Raw genomic sequence first — 7358 nt, forward strand, 5'->3', positions numbered from 1 at the left:
CAGTTTTAAACCCCAAATTGTTATATTTATATTCCTAGGCGTTATAAATGAGGATGTTAAGAATCAAATGGCAAGAAAGCACGACAAAGGGATTTATTGGTGTTACGCAAAAGTTTAGATATTTGGTCAATGAAAATTTGAGAACTCAAGTTTTACTGTAGTGTGCTAGAACGGATAACAGAAAGAGCATAGGTGTTTGTTTAAGTCAGGTTTTTTGTATCAGCTAAGTTACTTCCACCTGGGTTTAAAGTTGCATTTGGTAAACTGGTCTTAAAACTGCATGAAAATACCTTGTTTGTTAAAAAAAAAGTTAATCCTGAAATAAATAAATTGACAAATATTATGGATCGTTTAAGCTATTAATTCAATATTTTCTCTGTAACACTCAATTTTGTGTCATGGAAAATTATGGTCTTATTCTCTTCAGGGTTTCTCAGTAACCTATCATCCATGCAAACTTCATGAAGAAAGATGCTAATCAAATGAGTTTTATTTATTTCTCATAAATCTCATGGGGTTGAAAAATTAAGCTCCAGACCAAATGCTTTGATGCATGATAAACTCCAGGCCCAAGTGTTCCAATGCTTGTTCACTCTGGCATCTGGTGTATTGACAAACTCCATGCCTATATTTTGATGCTGGCCTGCTCTAGCATTTTACTTGGTGCATTTACTCCATTGATGTGGCCTTGTCATTCATTGGAATCATGTGAACCTTCTTAAATAAATGTGCATGATTACTCCATTATGAAATTACCGCTACTAGAGTAGAATGTCCAATAGTAAACCCTCCAATTGTCTTGTAAATAGTCATCTCAAAGCTTCATTAGCACAAATTCTATTGCATGTTTTTTAAAATCATAGTTGTTGCTGTAGTATGTAGTTTCATATACTGATGTACTCAGTTATAGACATGAAATTTTGATATATATGCATATAATAATGTAATATATGACTACACAAAATTGTAGTATTTTTAATATACTGATATAATACATTTACATATTGTAATCTTTTAAGAACTTATGCCAGTGAAATTTTAGAACTAATGTTTGTATGGTGTAGCTGTCCTTTATAAAGACCATCTGTTGAGGGATACAATTTATGTCCTTCGTAAGTCTATTGCGGCCTCACCAATTCTACTGATCAGCCATTACTTGTACACTTCTGTACACAGTCATGTGGTATCATTTATGATCATATCAGTAACCCTTTCTGTACATAATTTCTCAGTCATATTTATTATTGTTGTTGTTAACATGCAGTTCGCATCCAAGGCAGGTGTTTATATTGGCGACCAACTCATCTTCAATGCAGAGAGTTTGTTTGGTGGATGCACTTCACTGACTGTGCTCAGAGCTCCACCAGAAAATACATCAGAGGCAAGTTGATTTATATAGATTAATAAAATTGTTGTTGAATCATACATGGAGATGAAGAAACAAACACTACAGCAACTCAAGAAACTGTTGCAGGAAAAGAAAAAACTGTGATCATTTTGAACAAACCAATACGATCCGAACAAGAAAGAGTGGCAAGGTTTGCAAAGCCTAGACGAAGCCCTTCTTCACTTGAACATGGCTGGGCACTTGAGTCTACATGGTTGCATCTTTCTTCTTGTCTCTTCGGCTCCAATTCATGGTTTGCCTTCCTGACTTAGTTTGGAAGAAGATCATTTGTTGGATATCAAGTTTGTCGAGTTAGATATAAGGAATTGAGCATGAGAAGAATTGATCTATCGTGCCCGCTACTAAAGTTCTTGTGGTATCAGTTTATTGGGCTTATATGCTTACTAACAAGTAATCCTTTCTGAATATCAGTAGCAAATCATTATAATAAGGATAGAATCTATTTGGAGGAGCTCACTCATTTTATATTAGGTTAGCAAGATTATAAACTGGATCTTTTGAAGAACCAACATGCCTACTCTATAGGTTGGTTAGTCATTCATTTTTCTTGTCGCGATGATGAAGCAATAGTAAAACTTCTCAAAGTGTTGTAATTGTGCTTGACAGTATAGGAATGCACATGATATGGAACATTGGGTGTTTTGCCCTTTCTCTTCTTCGATGAACCGAGTCCATAACTAGTGATGCTATGTACACCAACACTTCTCTAAAGACTAGGTTGGAGATTTTTGGAATCAACAGTTACTTGAAGGCGGATTTTCTTGTGGTATTATGTTAGATGAGGAAGACAAAGAAACTTTCTCGTACAGATGTTGAAGGCACACTTCGATAGGTTTATGCACATTCAGTTTCTCTAATTTGTATATAATTAATATGGAATTGAGCTGATTTGGCCTTTCCTTGATCATATTAATACCTCTCAAATAGCACGTTGAATAAGTTGTCATGGAATTTTAAGACTGAGCAATACACTTTTTAACAATCTTATACATGAGTATCGTTGAGAATAGTGACAGATATATGTTCTTTATTTTATATTGACCTTTGTACTATATAAGTGAAAAAAATGACTTAGAAATTACAGTAAGAAAGAAAAGGATATTAGATATTTATTACCATGCAAATTACCATTTTTACTATTAGTATTTATTATATCTGCCATGTTGAACAATAATAATCAAGTCTTATTCTACTGATAAGGTCGGCTATATATATTCTCAAAATAAAATAATAAAATTTAATCTTTTTTTATTGTAATGGACCTCTAGCTACAAGGATGTCATTTATTGTAATTAATTATAGGAACATGTTATTCATGAGAATGCGATTTCTAAGATATTGTCAAATTCCCAAGAATTTTAAACGAAGGCATTGAATAAAAATACAAAATCATGTTTCTCTAGCATCGTGCCACGTGTCGCCGACCAACTCCTCGATATCATTCAATATATGTTGAGTTAATCTTTGGTTTTACCAATTTACCACAACCATTGCTTTCCCAATAATTGGGTAGGTACACCGACCATGTTTTATACTTTGGCTATATGTTGATTGAACAATGTGAAGAACCTCAATGATTGCATTGCCTTGTAGAGTTGGTAATCCATCTTTTTACAATAATTTGGTTGGTAGACCTACTATTATGATAGGCATATGATACATACAAAAAGAACAATATGAAAAACCTCAACACTAACTTGCCTTGTCTAGATATATAATTGAGATATAAAAGATTAAGACTATAGTTCAATCTCTTTTTGACATATTTACTAGCTAATGATACACATTGAAATTGTAATTCTATAGTCAAGTTAATTTCTTCCTTTCTTCTACTTTTACTTTTATTTGTCTTACACTTTTTTTTTATCATTTAAAGAGAAAAAAATGCTGAAATACTTTTAGATTATTATCAGTGTATCATCATTATCATCTGTATGTAAACAATGAGTCAAATGTACACAAACAATCTAAAGTAGGATTCAAATTGTTTGTTTTATAGCTTTATCCTTTGGCAATGATATTAACTTCCATTGGTGAGGGTAAAACCTTATTAAAGACTTCCCTTTTCAATTTAGTTGAATTTTCAAGTGATTATGCAGGGGGGAAAAAAACAAAATAAAATATTTGTGAAGCTTTAACTACTCCCAGAGGCTTAACCACTCCCAACAAGCTTATCTTCTCCTCTCTTACTGTTTCATCTTTTGTAAGAAAAGTGGCAAGTAGGGATTAATTTTCATATATATTTTTTCTGTATAATTACCTAACCCATTTTGGTAGATATATACTTGTGTGTGTGTGTGTGTGTGTGTGTGTAAACAGGAGAGACAGACTTGTGTTTTTGTTCATTATTTCTTGCCAATGGCCATTGAAAGCATTGGGACTTTATCAGTCCCCACATTTCTGTCCTATTAAGTCCAGTGGATGAATCTGATCAAATCTTTGAAGGGTTATTTACTACTGTTCATCCAATAACAGTTTGGAACCAAAAAGGATGCATGTTTGGGGATTGTTTCTGATGCCTCTTAATTCTGTCGTGTATAGTGGTGCCAATAATGCCTCATTAGTTCCATCATGTTTTGAAGCTTTTTGGTGGCAAAGATTATCAAACTTGAATAATTTTCTCATATATATATCATCTGATAGTCGTCTTATGAATAAGATTTTTTTAGACTACCTCTTGCCTATGAATGTGTTGTCCTCAGGTATGTTATACATTTAATTAGTGGTTGCACACATTTATTTAGAATAGTAAGGTAGTTTTCGATCGAGCTGTAGATCGATCGAACATTTAATAATTCAATAGACATGCACGAGTGTCTTCTTTCAATAATTTTTTTCTCTCATGTTTCTATTGATCCTAAGTTTAGTTGGCAATCTTTATTAGAACATGAAGAGCTAAACCTTAAAATGACTTACGTAGCTACCATATGCACTTAAATTAAAATTAAGGATCATTAATTTAAAGCTCATAGAATAATCCCACGTAATTATTCATGTTAAATCATTAATTATAACTAGAATAAGTTATCTAGGTACTTTAAAGTAACATGGTGTTTGCTTGATTCCAAAAAACAAGGTATCCATTTTGTCTACCATTTGATAATTGAGTCGTGTATTTGTCGATCGGTTGCTGCTTCTTTATATCTTAAAGATTCTAAAGTAGCTATATTTTAGTTCAAGCATTAGGTGCAAGACATTAATCTCGAGAAGATATATAAATTAGCTAATGGAAAAATTAATAACAACTTAACTTTTCAAAAAATATATACTAAAAAAAACACACTTTAGTATATATTCTTCCCTAAACTATCTTTTGTTACACATGCTATTCCAAACTTAATAGCTTTCAACATTATTAAAGTACGAGGAGACACTTGATAGTGCTCTCCTAGGACATATTGTGGTGGTAAGAGACATGATACTTTTCTCAAACAATTATGCAGTGGTTGAACAACTAGTGATGCTGAGACCCTTGAGTCCATGATTGTGCTTCAATACATGTGACCTTGGACCTCAAGAATTTTGTACATATGGTTTCAAACAAGCTTCTCATGCATGATTTTATCGACTAGCTAGCTAGGTGATTATGGATTCAAATTACATTGACTTTTGTGGATCTAATATACACCTTTTTTTTCTTCTCTATGTGTGCCACTCTTAAAACTACATACATGCACATGATATCTCAAACTTAATAGCTTTCAACATTATTAAAGTACGAAAAGACACTTGATAGTGCTCTCCTAGGACATATTGTGGTGGTAAGAGACATGATACTTTTCTCAAACAATTATGCAATGGTTGAACAACTAGTGATGCTGAGACCCTTGAGTCCATGATTGTGCTTCAATACATGTGACCTTGGACCTCAAGAATTTTGTACATATGGTTTCAAACAAGCTTCTCATGCATGATTTTATCGACTAGCTAGGTGATTATGGATTCAAATTACATTGACTTTTGTGGATCTAATATACACCTTTTTTTTCTTCTCTATGTGTGCCACTCTTAAAACTACATACATGCACATGATATCTCAAATTTAATAGCTTTCAACATTATTAAAGTACGAAAAGACACTTGATAGTGCTCTCCTAGGACATATTGTGGTGGTAAGAGACATGATACTTTTCTCAAACAATTATGCAATGGTTGAACAACTAGTGATGCTGAGACCCTTGAGTCCATGATTGTGCTTCAATACATGTGACCTTGGACCTCAAGAATTTTGTACATATGGTTTCAAACAAGCTTCTCATGCATGATTTTATCGACTAGCTAGGTGATTATGGATTCAAATTACATTGACTTTTGTGGATCTAATATACACCTTTTTTTTCTTCTCTGTGTGCCACTCTTAAAACTACATACATGCACATGATATCTCAAACTTAATAGCTTTCAACATTATTAAAGTACGAGAAGACACTTGATAGTGCTCTCCTAGGACATATTGTGGTGGTAAGAGACATGATACTTTTCACAAACAATTATGCAACGGTTGAACAACTAGTGATGCTGAGACCCTTGAGTCCATGATTGTGTTTCAATACATGTGACCTCGGACCTCAAGAATTTTGTACATATGGTTTCAAACAAGCTTCTCATGCATGATTTTATCGACTAGCTAGGTGATTATGGATTCAAATTACATTGACTTTTGTGGATCTAATATACACTCTTTTTTTTCTTCTCTATGTGTGCCACTCTTAAAACTACATACATGTACATGCATATATCCCTAAGAATGGGATCAATTAAATAATTAAACATGTCGAAGTCTTTAAAGAAATAGAGTCTTAATGCCCTTCGTTAAGGCATTGCTCAAAGGTAATCGAATGAAGATATATAATTAACTAAATAGTAAACTGTGAAGAAGGCATCAAAGAAAAGTAGTACAAGTAGATAAAAAAAGAAAAACAGTACCTTCAATAACGAACACAAGTAAATTGTAGTTTACCTTTCAATGCATGGTCCAACAACTGAAGAAGTGATAATGGTCCAAAAAGACAGTAAAGGAACACGTACATACAAACACAATGCATGCATTAGATATACAGTCCTTGAACAGTAACTCGAGAGGAGAATTGAAGTAATATAGTTGTTATGTCAGAAACCACATCTAACTAAGCAAGTCTTTTGCTAGCTAGCACTGCATTTACATCACAATATATTCACAGGCACTAAAATAAATGCCAGATAAAATTAACATCTCACTTGTATATAAATACAATATCAATCGAGTAGGTTAATTTTCTCTTCTTCTTATATTCAGTGCATATTTTTTCTCTTGCACATATATATATATGCATGCTAAAATTAATTATATAAGCTAGCTGTTTATGAGCAACCTCTTGTTTAAGTGATCTAGCTAGAGTTAATTACAAACACCCTATTCACTATATATATATATAATCATTAATTAACTCCACCTCAGTAAGAAAAAAAAGATATATCTCACCCTTTTAACAACCCATTTAATGCCTTCATAGATGAGACAATGTATATATATTATATAATAACAGCATAGCATTTATTTTGTGTAACTTGAGAAGGTAAGTCACAATGATAATTGTAAGTGATGGGACAAGGCTACCTAATTCACAAAGAGCCGCAAGTATACGGATCTATGGATGTCAGAATCTCTTTCACTCACATGCATGGAACATTTATATATATATATATATACATATTTTTCTTTCCTGCATATATATATAGATAGATAGATTTTTTCATGTAAAGGTAATTAATTTACAGGCTACCAAAAACAAAAGTGAATCAGATCAGACATGTGCCGGGGATCATTTCTATTCTACTACAGGTGATGATGACGGTGCCCAGCATTATATATATATAAATATAATACTTTCACTATATTCTTGTTCCTCGATCACTTATATATATATTGTAAGTATATATATATATATGTGACCTACTTCTCTTCTCTTCT

The 7358-nt window shown here is 32.6% G+C and overlaps 1 long non-coding RNA gene across 1 annotated transcript; it reads left to right on the top strand.

Annotated features, from left to right (window-relative positions):
* Positions 1–1068: 1068 nt before the first annotated feature.
* LOC141836505 (uncharacterized) lies at positions 1069–2063 on the top strand. Its single transcript, XR_012602457.1, has 2 exons — positions 1069–1381; positions 1475–2063. It is a non-coding gene; the product is annotated as an uncharacterized LOC141836505 (long non-coding RNA).
* Positions 2064–7358: the final 5295 nt, after the last annotated feature.

This window comes from Curcuma longa, chromosome 10 (genome assembly GCF_044706935.1).
Source record: "Curcuma longa cultivar G26 ecotype Majalengka, Jawa Barat chromosome 10, ITB_CL_G26_1.1, whole genome shotgun sequence".
Taxonomy (NCBI): Eukaryota; Viridiplantae; Streptophyta; class Magnoliopsida; order Zingiberales; family Zingiberaceae; genus Curcuma; species Curcuma longa.